This window comes from Euphorbia lathyris, chromosome 1 (assembly GCF_963576675.1).
Source record: "Euphorbia lathyris chromosome 1, ddEupLath1.1, whole genome shotgun sequence".
NCBI classification, from domain to species: Eukaryota; Viridiplantae; Streptophyta; class Magnoliopsida; order Malpighiales; family Euphorbiaceae; genus Euphorbia; species Euphorbia lathyris.
The window spans coordinates 61,829,247-61,844,535 of record NC_088910.1 but is presented as its reverse complement, the minus strand read 5'-3'; positions in this window follow the sequence as shown (position 1 = coordinate 61,844,535).

Below are 15,289 nucleotides of genomic sequence, written 5' to 3'. Positions count from 1 at the left end.
TTGTTTCAACCAAGAGACCATTGGGATTACTACATTTGGATCTTTTCGGACCTGTCTTGCCACTCAGTTTGGGAGGTAAGAAATTTTCCTTAGTCATTGTAGACGATTTCTCTCGGTACACTTGGATCATCTTGCTGAGTAGCAAGGATGAAACATTTGAGATGTGTTGAAACACCTTTCCACAAGATTTTGATTTGACAAAATCATCCATGATTAAGAGACAATTAAATTTAAGTGCTTTATTTTAATTGTACTAATCCGTTTGTTCAATGTTGAGTATGAATATAAATAAAGATAAATATAAAAAGTAAGACAGGAAGAAGTCAGCATGAAATGAACAAAACAAGCTAAGGTCAGCATAGAAGCCTAAAGTATCAAGCTGAGTCGAATTAAACCTAGCATCAAGAGACTAAGGCATAAAAGTCCAATGAAGAGAAGCAATGCAACTCAGCAGAAGAAACAGCAACAACAATTGTCTTACGAAGCTGAGCTGACTAAAATAATACTCAGCTTGGAAATTGCCGATGACAATGATTTACGCAGTAGAAGCTGAGTGATTCTTCAGGACAGCATGAAAAAGTCGTTTGCTAAAAGACAATGATTACCGCCCCTCTGAACCAATAATTGAATCCTTGGAAATACGCAGAAGACACATTCCGAGATGTATGGGTCAATGGATTATTGGTAAAGGACAACTGGCACAAAAAGACAAGCCAGACGCAAGAAGACAAGCCTGACGTCTGAAGGAATGCAGAGGAAGGGAATGGCCGGAACAGTCTGAAGCTGACCAGAATCTGTCCCCTAAAAGATCCGTTTTAACATCAACGGCTACATCATTTCAAAATGATCCGTCATAGATTTTCCCTATTTAAGGACAATCAAACTTCTTGGATCATTTGCCGAACTACAAAAAAAAGAAAAATACAAGGAAGAAAAGATACAAAAAGCACTTAGATACAAAAAGAGATCTTACACCCATCTTCTATTCTTTGTGTAAATACTAGAGTGATTACTTGTAATCTTCTAAAGTGTTCTTTATTTGAAAAGGAACAAGTGTTTATCAATTGTAAGATTGAGTGTTGTGCTGAGTGTTTGGTTGTAAACATTCAGTGGTAGAGAAATCTAGGTGCTGGGCTGTAGCACTTAGTAGGAGTTGAGTAGACGAATAGAGGAAAGTACTCTTGCATATTCAACTGCCTTGTAATTGGTTTATGCTCTACCTTTAAAGAGCTCAGTATTGGATTCTAAAAGCCCGGAAGACTCTGGGGACTGGACGTAGGCGGAGAGGCCGAACCAGGATAAGTGCTACTGAGTAATCTCTAAACTCTCTCTCAATATATATATGTGCATGTGTTGTGTGTGAAGTTTACTCAACATATAAAATTTTTTAAAGTTGACTCTGAGTAATTTTAAGTGTTGAGTTAGAAGCTGACCTCCAAGAGTGTCAATATCTAACTTATAAATAAAACAGCTTTAGCCAATATCCAGCCAAAGCTGTCTTATAGCATATCTGGCCAAGCTGACCAAAAGCTGAGTTGACAAACTCGCAAAATAACTAAGTCAGCATACAATTAAACGAAACAGTTATATTAGTTCCTAACCCCCCCTTGGAACTAATCACACGGGACCAACAAGTGGTATCAGAGCCTAAGCTCACTACTCAAAGATATAACTATCTTGAGCGGATCCCCATAAATGGCTGAGAACAACACTTGTTTCCTTCCAGGGAACCAAACAACACAGATACTCCCTGAGGGATTATCAATCACTAGACCTCCCCTATTCTTTGGTTCTAACTATACATTCTGGAAGAATAGGATGAAAAACTTTATCCAAGCCACAAACATGAGTGCATGGCTTGCAATTGTTCAAGGTCCACATGTGCCATATAAAACTGTTAACAATGAGAAAATTGTTAAGAGCGAAGCTGAGTGGACAGAGGATGACCTCAGAAAATTACAAAATAATGCTTCGGCTATAAATATGCTTCACTGTGCTTTAGATGCTACAGAATACAATAAGATTTCAGGTTGTGAGTCAGCACATGAGATTTGGAAAAAGCTTGAAGTAACCTATGAAGGCACTAGTAAAGTTAAGGAGTCAAAAGTCAATTAGTATATGAGACTCTACGAGCTGTTTGAGATGAACGAGAATGAAGACATCTCTGAAATGAACTCAAGGTTCACAAATATTATAAATGAGCTTAAAAAGCTTGGAAAGAACTTCACTGAAGAAGAACAAGTGAAGAAGATCTTGAGAAGTTTACCTAAGAGTTGGCAAGCAAAGAAAACAGCTGTAGAAGAAGCTCAGGACTTGACTACTTACAAATATGATGAGCTAATCGGATCCCTGCCGACCCACGAGATCTCTATGAAAAATTTTGAGGCAAAAGAAAAATCTGAAGATAAGAAACAGAAATCTCTAGTGATGAAAGCTGACTCCACAGAAGCTGAGTCAAATGATGATGAGGAAATAGCCATGTTCACTAGAAAGATGAAGAAGCTGTTCAAAAGAAATGACAGGAACAGCAAAAGGCCACACAAAAGAGGTGACAGATATAAAGCTGAGCCAAGTGACAACAGATATAAGAAAGATAGCTCCAAGTCTTTCACTTGCTTCGAGTGTCACCAAACTGGGCATATCAAGTCAAGCTGTCCTAATTTAAAGATAGAAAAGAAAGGAAGCAAAAAGGCAATGGTGGCAACATGGAGTGATAGTGATGAGTCAACCTCATCAGAGGCTGAGCAAAATGAAACTGCCAATATATGTTTCATGGCAGATGATGGAGCTGACCAATCTCAATCTAAGCAAGCTGACCTCTCTGATGAAACTAACCAGGAGGAACACAACAATGAGGTAACATCCCTACTTTTGCTTAGAAACGAAATGGTAAATGCCTTGAGTGATTTATATACACTAACTAAAAAGTGCAACAAGAAAATCAAATCACTCAGCAGGCGGTGTGACGAGATTGAAGAGGTCAAGCTGAGTGACCTCCGATATCTTCTCCAAGACAACTCAGATTTACATACCAACATGCAAATAATGCATAAGCTTGTCACGGAGGTTCAATCTGAGTCAAAGAAACTCAGAAAGGATGTCACAATCTTACAGAGTCAAATAAAAGGCTAAAAAATAGATAAACCCCATGCTGAGTACGCAAGTACTAGTCAGCATAAACAGTTCACTCAATGTGAGTGTTGTGGAAAAAGGGGACACACAAAAGAAGTGTGTTGGCATAACAAGCGAGTTGCCCAATGTGACTTCTGCGGAAGAAAAGGACATTCCACAAAGGTATGCTGGCATGCCCAGCACAACAATGCTGACCGCACTCAGTACAACCCTCAAAGGGTAAAATTTTGTGACTTTTGTGGTAAGCCAGGCCACACTATAAAAATATGTCGTCACAAATTAAAGTATAATTTTGCACCTGTTTACACTAACAAGAAAGGACCCCAAAAGAATTGGGTACCTAAAAATGAATAGTTTAAAATGCAGGTTAGCTTGACATGCGTAGAGAAGTCAAAGCTGTGGTATATAGACAGCGCATGCTCAAGGCACATGACAGGTGATGAAACACAATTCATCACACTAGAGCTTAAACGAGGTGGAAGTGTAAGCTTTGGAGACAATAAGAATGGTAAGATAGTCGGCTCAGGTACTATCGGAGGTAACCCAACTATTGAGTCTGTCTCCTTAGTCAAAGGTCTCAAATACAACCTACTGAGTGTAGCTCAGCTTTGCATGAGCAGCAGAAAGGTTGTATTCGATGATACTAAGTGTCAAATACTCGAAGGGAACACAAATGAATTGATTTTAACTGCCCCTCGTGTAGATAATGTATACATGCTAAATTTAGAAAAACAGTTTTCCAAAAACATATGCTTAGTGTCTAAAGAGGATAACTCCTGGCTATGGCATAGAAGACTTGGGCATGTCAGCATGGATCTTCTTGCCAAATTAGCTAGAAAGCAATTAGTTGAGGGATTACCCAAATTGAAATTTGAGAAAGATCAATTATGTAAAGCCTGTCAGCAAGGGAAACAAACCAAAAAGTCATTTCAAAGTAAAAATATTGTCTCAACCAAGAGACCATTGGAATTACTACACTTGGATCTTTTCGGACCTATCTAGCCACTCAGCTTGGGAGGTAAGAAATTTTCCTTGGTCATTGTAGATGATTTCTCTCGGTACACTTGGATCATCTTGCTAAGTAGCAAGGATGAAACTTTTGAGATGTTCACTACACTTATTAGAAAGCTTGAAATTGACAAAGACCTAAAAGTAGCTCATATTAGAAGCGACAATGGTGGAGAATTCAAAAACCAACAGTTTGATGAATTCTGTGAAACCAGTGGTATTGACCATAATTTCTCTGCTCCTAGAACACCTCAACAGAATGGGGTTGTTGAAAGGAAGAACCGAACAATTATCGAAATCGCTAGAACCATGCTGAGTGAAAATAGGCTTCCAAAGTACTTCTGGGGTGAAGCTGTCCACACAGCATGCTATATACTGAATAGGGCTCTAGTAAGACCTATACTTAAGAAAACCCCATATGAACTTTGGAAAGGACGAAAGCCCAACATTGGTTACTTTCGTGCTTTTGGGTGTAAATGTTTCATACTCAATACAAAGGACAATCTTGCAAAATTTGATGCTAAAGCTGACGAAGCGATCTTCTTAGGGTACTCAACAAACAGTAAAGCATATAGAGTCTATAATAAACGAACTCATGTTGTAGAAGAGTCTGTTCATGTTGAGTTCGATGAAGCTGACCCTGCAGGAAAGATAACTCAGCTCACTGAAGATGAACCAAGCTCAGCTTCCGCTGATCAAAATGGAGCCTCTGAATCATCAATACAAGGGCTGGCCAAAGGTAAGCAAGAAGTTGAAATTACATTTGCTGACCAGTCCATTCCTGTAGAGATTGTAGAAACACCTATTCCAAACGACTCAACATTGCCTAAAGAAATAAAAATCCTAAGAGGACATTCAGAAAAGTCCATTCTTGATGCTGCTGACAACAAGCTGATGACCAGAGATCAGCTCAGGAAATACCTCAGCAATGTTGCATTCGTCTCAATACATGAACCAAAGAACTTTGCTGATGCTGAGCACGATGAATATTGGATCAATGTCATGCAAGAAGAACTTGACCAATTCACCAGAAATGAGGTATGGGATTTAGTGCCTAAACCTAGGAATCAAAAGCCTATAGGAACTAAGTGTGTTTTTAGAAATTACTAGATGAGCATGGAAATATAATAAGAAACAAAGCTCGACTTGTAGCCCAAGGGTATAGTCAGCAAGAGGGTATTGACTATGGGGAAACATTTGCACCTGTTGCTAGGTTAGAAGCAATACGTATTGAAGGAAATTAGGGCTAAGGTATAGCAGCGGAAATATAAAAAATTTAGCCTACTTCCTTTTAACCATAGGATCCGTTAATCGTTATTTTATATAAAGAGGGATAAGAAGAAATACCTTTCGATGATCAATCTACCGTTGCAAACGAAGTGCCCACAACTTCAAAGGAGATGTAAACTGTTTACCAATCTGCCCCTATCCGAAACAGACCTTCCAGACCTCCGAACGACAATCCCTTCGGTGGAAACGTGGAAGAATATGTCTAGAAGCTACTGTCCAAAACTCGTGACGATCCGACGGTTCAATCTCCGGGAATCCGCGAAATAGTGAACTGACCTGATGTAGGCGAAGAAAAACAAATTTCTCCCTTTTGATTGTTTTTCCTTCTTTCGTGAACACGGTGAGATTAAGTTAGAATCAACCCTTATGAGATGCAACCAAAATAGATTGCCTCTAACAAACCAACACAAGATCAAAGAGAAAGAGGGATGAATAAGATTAATCAATCGATGGAATGCCGTATGAATTCTAGTTCACGAACTTGGGAATAGAATTCTTTTCTCTCTCTAAAATAGCAATTTCAAAAATCACTTATAGGGGAGGGATTAGGCTTGGTCGAAATTCATTATAGGGGGGTATATATATTAGCTTGTATCTAAACCCTAGTTAGATAGGAATATGTTACTTAATAGGAATTCCATTCGGAATAGGATTCCTAATTATTATCTTATAATATATCAAATACATTTAGGATAATAATAAATAACCTAATGGGATAGTAATAGGAGTATATTAATCTAATTAAAACTCCTAATTAAATTATCTCTTAATTAATTTAATTCATAATCCTAATCTAATTAGGATTAATGGAATAAAATTAATTCCTTCCTAACATATATAAATTTCGGCCCCCTCCTAGTATTTGGGCCTTATTGGGCTTAATTGGGCTTCCATCTATTAATCATATCCATCTCTCTTTTGGTTCCAAGTCTTATGTGTGATCCATTAGGTCCTTACTACTTCTGGCCGTATGCAACCTATTAAATTAATTTCTTCAAGAATTATATTTAATCCCTTGCATAATGGAATGATGTACAGAGTATGTTATTGGCAAGTCCGTAATCATTCCCCCAGAGTGCGTTAAGAAGATAGGTTGATTCTGTCGTTAACCCTTCCGTATTAGTTACGGTATAATACGATCCTTTATCAACTACATCCTTGAACTGAATCTTATGACTATGGGTAATGTCAAGTCACATATAGCGAGACGTTCGTTTTACTTGTTATTGGCCGAGTCAACTCAAAAAGATAGGTTAAGTGAAATCCGTATTTCTACTCTTAAGCCATCACCTTGCAAGGGTTTAGAGTCGAGTCTTCCACAAGCGATCCTTGGATGTATCTCCCATTAATCGGGAGTAATAAATGCTCAATCCAATGTATAACTACCCTGAAATTACTTCCTGTGACACCCAACCTTTAAAGTTCACACCCCAGAGTCATCTCTGTTAAGGATCGTGGGACCACAGGATCAAAGTCTCACATTCAGTAATTCAGGATGACCAATTAACATTCCTTTGAGTCTGAGGATTAGTTATACCTATTAATACCAATGAGATGAACAGTTGACAAGGATGAATCTACCCATCCTGTTATCTCAAGTCGGATCCCCAATCCTAATGAACAACGTTTCACCGGATCTATGTAACTGTCCAGATATCTATATATGTGAAGCTTGTGAGATCAGCTTTCTGTCGGACAGAAGACATTGTTACATACAAGTCTCAACTGTGATATATCAATCCTAAATATATCACTTGACTTGGGGTGGTTTTAAGTTTATTAGTTTATTATAAAGTTTTGTCTCACTTCATGCTTGTATGAACACTTTATAATCACTTTAAACAAACTTACGGATTTCCTTTTATTAGACTTTATTTAGTGCTTAAAAGGGATTGCCTTTATATAGTTATAAAACATATATCTCATTAAAACAAATGATATAAAGAACAATTCATTTACAATAAGTTTGTATCCTGCAACAATTGACTATAGGACACTAAACCCCAACATACTCCCACTTGGACTAAAGCCAATTGTTTCTAAAACTTATCCCAGTAGAAGTTAAATGACGATCATGTACTTTCTGGGTTAAAGGCTTTGTTAACGGATCTGCAACGTTGTCCTCTGTAGGTACTCTTTCTATTCTCACATCTCCTCTAGCCACAATCTCTCTTATGATGTGGTATCGCTTTAGGTAGTGCTTGGATGCATTATGAGACCGTGGTTCCTTTGCTTGCGCAATGGCTCCATTGTTATCACAGTACAGAGTAATGGGATTGACAATGTCAGGCACCACACCTATTTCTGTAATGAACTTTCTAATCCAAACTGCTTCCTTTGTTGCTTCCGCAGCAGCGATGTACTCTGACTCGGTCATAGAGAAAGCTACGCTTCCCTGCTTGGAACTTTTCCAACTGACCGCGCCCCCATTTAGGATAAACAGGTATCCTGATTGGGATTTAAAATCATTCTCATCTGTGAGATGACTAGCGTCTGAAAATCCTTGTATTTTCAGATCTCCTTCTCCGTACACTAGAAACATATCTTTAGTTCTTCTCAAGTACTTAATAATGTTTTTTTTATGGCAATCCAATGCTCGTCTCCCGGATTCCCTTGGTAATGACTCGTTACAGATAACGCGAACGCTACATCGGGTCTAGTGCATAGCATAGCATAAATAATCGAACCGATCGCGCTGGCGTATGGGACTACAGCCATGCGTCGTTTGTCATCATCAGTTTTAGGACATTGATGATTGTTTAACTTTACTCCATGTACCATGGGTAAGTTACCTCGTTTCGATTCAAGCATGCTAAACTGATTTAGCACCTTTTCAATGTATGTAGCCTGTGAAAGACCAAGCAGTCTACGTGATCTATCCCTGTAGATCTTTATACCAAGTATATAGGCTGCTTCACCGAGGTCTTTCATTGAGAAGTTACCAGATAACCGTATTTTCACTGACTGTAATAGAGCAATGTCATTTCCTATTAACAGTATATCGTCCACATATAGTATGAGAAATGCTATAGAGCTCCCACTTGCTTTCTTGTAAATGCAAGCTTCTTCACAATTTTGTTCGAAACCAAATTGTTTTATGGTTTCGTCAAAACGCTTGTTCCAGCTTCTAGATGCTTGCTTGAGTCCATAAATGGATCTCTGAAGTTTGCAAACTTTATTTGCATCCTTTGATATGAAACCTTCAGGTTGCATCATTTATACATCCTCAAGCAGGTTTCCGTTTAGGAAAGCTGTTTTCACATCCATTTGCCAAATCTCATAATCAAAATGGCGGCAATTGCAAGCATGATTCTGATTGATTTGGACATAGCAACGGGAGAGAAGGTTTCGTCATAATCAACACCTTGTTTTTGACGATGTCCTTTCACTACCAACCTAGCCTTGTAGGTGCTAAACTTTCCATCCATGTCAGTCTTCTTTTTGAAGATCCATCTGCACCCAATGGGTTTTATCCCTTCGGGTGGATCAACCAAAGTCCAAACTTGGTTAGTATACATGGAATCCATTTCAGAATCCATGGCCTCAAGCCATGCTTTAGAATCTGGACTAGTAAGAGCCTCTTCGTAGTTTTCGGGTTCGTCGTCTAATACGGGAACCTTGTCATCATCTCCCACTAGAAAACCATATCTAACTGGGAGTTCACGAACTCTTCGTGATCTACGAATAGGTGCCACTGGAGTCTCATCTAATGGGACTTCTTCGGGTACCTCGACCGCCTCCATTGTTTCAGTCGATGTTTCATCCTCTTGAACTTCATCGAGTTCAATCACACTTCCCTTTTGTGTTTCTTCGAGAAAATCTTTCTCTAAGAAGGTTGCGTGTTTGGATACGATCACTTTCTGATCATCTGGATGATAGAAGTAATATCCCATAGTTTCCTTAGGGTATCCAATGAAGAAACATTTATCAGATTTAGAATCTAATGTCAGGGTAGTTATACATTGGATTGCGCATTTATCACTCCCGATAAATGGGAGATACGTCCATGGATCACTTATGGAAGACTCGACTCTAAATCCTTGCAAGGTGATAGCTTAAGACTTGAAATGCAGATTTCACTTAACCTATCTATTTGAGTTGACTCGGCCTGTACAAGTAAAACGAACGTCTCGCTATATGTGACTTGACATCATCCATAGTCATAAGATTCAGTTCAAGGATGTAGTTGATAAAGGATCGAATTATATTGTAACTAATACAGAAAGGTTAACGACGGAATCAACCTGTCTTCTTAACGGACTCTGGGGGAATGATTACAGACTTGCCAATAACATACTCAGTACATCATTCCGTTATGCAAAGATTAAATATAATTCTTGAAGAAATTAATTTAATAGTTGCATACGGCTAGAAGTAGTAAGAACCTAATGGATCACACATAAGACTTGGAACCAAAAGAGAGATGGATGTTATTAATTGATGGAAGCCCAATTGAGCCCAGTAAGGCCCATTTAATTAAAGGGGGCCGAAATTTATATATAATTAGTAATTAATTATTTTGATTTTATTAATCCTAATTTGATTAGGAATATGAATTAAATTAATTAAGAGATAATTAAGTTAGGAGTTTTAATTAGATTAATATACTCCTATTATTATCCAATAAGGTTGTTTATTATTATCCTAGATATATTAGATATATAGTGAGATAATAATTAGGAATTCTATTCCGAATGGAATTCCTATTAAGTAACCTATTCCTATCTAACTAGGGTTTAGATACAAGTGATTATATATACCCCCTACTACATAGAATTTCGACTAAGCCTATATACTCCCCTTTGTGAATTTCGATTTTTGCAAGAGAGAGAGAGAAAAGAATTCGACTCCCCTAGTTCGTGGACAAGAATTCATACGGCTTCCATCGATCGATTAATTTCATCTATCTCCCTTTTTCTTCGATCTTGTGTTGGTTAATTAGAGGCAATCTATTTTGGTTGCATCTCATACGGTTGATTCTTACTTAACCTCACCGTGTTTTACTTCGTGCTTGGGAACTCGGAGAAGAGTTGTGGGCGCTTCATTAACAACGGTAGATTGTTCTTCAAAAGGTATTTCTTCTTATCCCTCTTTATATGAAATAACGATTAACGGATCCTATGGTTAAAAGGAAGTAGGCTAAAATTTTTATATTTCCGCTGCTATACCTTAGCCTAATTTCCAACATCGCTATATGTGACTTGACATTATCCATAGTTATAAGATTTTGTTCAAGGATGTAGTTGATAAAGGATCGAATTATACTATAACTAATACGGAAAGGTCAATGACGGAATCAACCCGTCTTCTTATAGCTCTGGGGGAATGTTTCGGATCTGCCAATCACAGTTCGCGTACTCATTCCGTTATACAAAGATTGAATGTAATTTTGAGAAATTAATTTAATGGTTGTATACGGCTAGAAGCAATAAGAACATAATGGGTCACACATAAGACTTGGAACCCAAAAGAGAAACAGATGTTAATTAATTGACGGAAGCTCAACTGAGTCCACTAAGGCCCAGTAATAGAGGGGGGCGATTTTTATGTGTTGTGACACATAAGGAATTAATTTAATTTTAAACAATTATAATTATATTATGATTATGGATTAAATTTATTATAGGATAAATAAGTTAAGAGGTTTATTGAGATTAAATTGCTTATAATTATTATCCTATTAATAAGTTATTATTATCTTTATATTTAGATATAATTATAGATAATAACAATAAGAGTATTATTCCGAATACAACTCTTATTCAGTAACCTAATTCTATTTGACTAGGGTTTAGATAGAAGAGGCTATATTAACCCTCTCTTATTGTAAATTTCGGCAAAAGCCTACTATCCCAGAGAGAAAGAATTTTCGACCCCCTACCGTAGTGGATCGTTTTTCACCACTTGCTTCCGAATCAATTGATTTCATCTTTTTCCCTTTATTCCTTGATCTTGTGTTGATTAATTAGAGGCAATCTATTTTGGTTGTTATACTTTGGTTGAATTCTAATTAATTTGATCTCGTGTTTTGTCTTGTGCTCGTGAAATCGGATCTAGAGTTGAGGGCACTTCGCTAGCAACAGTAGATAGTTCTTCAGAAAGGTATTTCCCTTCTATCCCTCTTTATATGAAATAACGATTAACGGATCTTGGTTAAAGGAAATAGGTTAAAATTTTTATATTTCCGCTGCCAAACGTTTGCCTATTTTCCTTCAATACCAACTTGAAAGTCTTATAAGATGAGTTGACGAACCTTAGGTCAATGCCAAAATGCATTTGCAGGCAGGCATGCAATTGTAATGCTTTCAAAGTTTTGCGTGAACAACAAGACGCGGATCAGGTCATTACTTTTCTTCAAGGGCTCAATGAATTATATTCCACTGTCTGTTCGCAGATTTTGCTGATTGAGCCAATACCTTCCTTGAACAAAACATACGCTCTGGCTATACAACATGAAAGGCAGCTCAGCCTTGCCCTTGTCAAAGGAAACGAAGGAAGTGAAGGCAATATGTTCGCGGGTTTTACTAATATGCGCCGAATTTATAGATATTAATTTTCAATGTTATTATTAAATCACAAAAAAATATAAAATCTTTTTTAGAACTACTCATATGTGCAATTGGTGTAGAATAAGAAATAAAATATCTATGTTTTCTAATAATATCTGAAATCGACCTAACTTGCCAATGTTAGGGATAAAATTGCTTTTAGCTGCCAACATTATGGATAAAATTGCACCATTTTAGACGTTAAGAGTAAAATTATTCCTAATTGTAAACGTTATGGGCATTTTTTCACATTTTTCCTTTATAATTTCATCGTTGATTAATTTAAAACATGTCCATTTTAGACATTTTAAATTCGAACAACAACAATTCAATATACTTTTACCAAACATTAGTAATTAAACAGCTAATAACAAACAACTAACAACAACAACTAACAACTTACTGCAACTGCAAACAGCTAACATCAACCGCAACAACTATTAGTTAACAATTGAACCAAACAGGCCCTAAGTGTCCGTTTGTTTCCATTTTTCGTAACTATTTTTACCTCTCACTACTAAACAGGAGATAGAAAGTGTTTGGTAAACTAAAACAGCTGTTTTTTTTTTTGCAGAAAAAACAACTAATATCTACTGCCTATCAGCAACAGAAAACAGCGAACAGCTAACAACAACAACAAACAACAAACAGGAACAGCTGAAACAAACGGACTCTAAGTCTTTATTTACCAAGTTAGTTAGTTGTCAACATAAAACTGTATATATTAACGGAACATTACTCATTTTATCTATGTCTAAAATTGTACATTTTACAGCTTGGAAATAAGATTTTTACAGTTTTTTTAACATCCACAATTAAAAATTATATTTTGAACTATTAATAAATAACATTATGTTAACTCAGATTTATGTAAATAATTACTTTTCTAATTATCAGAAGTTTAACGTAATTTGCCCAACTCGCTGATTGACTCTCGGGGTCCCCGTGACACGATTTTCTGCCGTCTTTGATCACGTTCAACCTGCACGCACACATTAAACTCCAAAAGTCATTAGTCCAAAGGCTAAATTGAACCACCAATCTTTAGATTCGAGTAAAAACTCATTTTGGTGTGACTTTTGGTGGATCAATTAGCTGAAATAAATAAGGTGAAGTTCAAGTGTTTGCTATTTTGACGATATTTTGCCTAAAAACACTCAGAAATGTCTAATAACTACAAAACGAGTGCGAAAACTAAACAACAGATACAAATGCATAAAAGTGCGAGAAACACTTGCATATTTGTCAAAAACTAATTAAAACTACCCTAAAAACCGTACCTAAAGATCGGGGTTTGACCCCTATCAAAAGGCGAGTCTTGAAGTTCCAAAGTTGTTAACCCAAGGCGATGAGGGAGCTAATACAAGTGTTCTTTAGCTCACTATGAAGTGGTGAAAAGGGGTTGTCGGGATATTCCATTTGATGTCAGCCATGGGCAAATAGAGGTTGAGCATAATAGTCGGGTTAGTGGAGTGAGTGGTAGAGAAGTCTAGACATATTCAAATCAAGGTTATGTTCGGGTTTTGAAGAGTGCTAATGGGATCGCTCCTAATTGGACTGACATGTGTCGCCGGGATATTCCATTTGAGGTCGGCTATGGGCAGAAGAAGGTTGTGGCGACTGTTGTAGAAACGACTAGCAAATTGAAAGCTAAAGCATAAAACAAATAGAGAAAACACTAGAATTTAACAAGGTTCAGCCAATATTGCATACGTCCCCATACACTACCAAATAATATTTTAAATGAGCAAATATTACAATAGAGAAAGGAAGAGAAAACAACAAAACCTTTGAATTAGAAGAGGCTTATTGTGGGATGCTTTAAGTGTAAAGCTCAAAGCCCAATATATAGCATGAGAAAAGGTCTACTAAATTATGTTTTTCCAATGTGGGATAAAAACATATGTACATCTTCTTTTCCTCTTCTTCTATCTTGGCTTCCGATGTGGGATTCCTAAAAGAGAGCCAATTTTTCTACAATCTCCACCTTGGCGATCTTCCAGGAAACCCCAACCAAACTATCTCTCTATCCTTTCCCATACTCAGTAGTGTCTTCAAAATGCAACTTCAAGTAGAGATGAAATTAATCAAGTCCAAACAATATTGAAACTTGATTGATGTTACCACCTTCGTTGTCATATCTGTAGGATTGTTAGGGGTCGGAATCTTTTGAAGCTGTATTTGACCTGCTTCAAGAATTTCCCTTACAAAATGATAACGAACATGAATATGGTTCGTCCTTGCATGATATATTTGGTTCTTTGCTAAATAAATAACACTCTGACTATCATAATGCACTTTGACATACTTCTAACCAACTCCCAAATCTTTTAGCAACCCCTGAAGCCAAATTGCCTCCTTAACAACTTCTGTAAATGCCATGTACTCTACCTATGTCATAGACAAAGCAACTGTCGACTGTAAGGTACAACTCCAACTAACTGGTGCCTTTACTATAGTAAACAAATAACCAGTAGTTGACCGTCATTTATCTAAATCACTGGCATAGTCAGAATCACAATATCCTACTACGTATTGGCTGACTTTCTAATCCGCTCAAACATCAAGCCAACATCCACAGTATGTTGGATATACCGTTGAATCCATTTCACAACTTGTCAATGTCCTTTACCAGGATTATGCATATACCTACTCACAACTCTAACTGCTTGTGAAATGTCGGGCCTCGTACACACCATCGCATACATCAAACTACCAACTGCATTCGCATATGGAACATTTGACAGATATTCTTATTCTTCATCACTTTCTGTAGATAGATCTGCACTGAGCTTGGATTTCCTCCTCCAAGTCCCTATGTAAAAACGCAGTCTTTACATCCAATTAAACTAGTTCCAAATCAAATTGCGTTACCAAGGCCAACAATATTCTAATGGAGGCGTGTTTTACAACTGGAGAAAATACTTCATGATAATCAATTCCCTCCTTCTAAGTGTAGCCTTTAGCCACCAACCTTGCCTTGTAGCGAACACTAAACTTGTCAGAAAACCCCTCTTTTATTGCAAATACCCATTTGCACCTAATTGCCTTATTTCCCTTTGGCAGACTTGCTAGCTTCCATGTCCGATTCTTTTTAAGGGACTTCATCTCCTCATTCATAGCATTCATCCATCTTTCATCTTCCAAACTCTGTACAACTTCAAAATAAGAGGTATGAATTTCTTTAACTGAAGATGCACAAGCCACTGTATCTTCATAGCGAGTAGGCTTTTTTCTGTTTCTATGTGGCTTTCTCAATGCAATTGGCATATGTTGATGTGGAGATTCTTGTGTTGGAACCTCACCTTCTT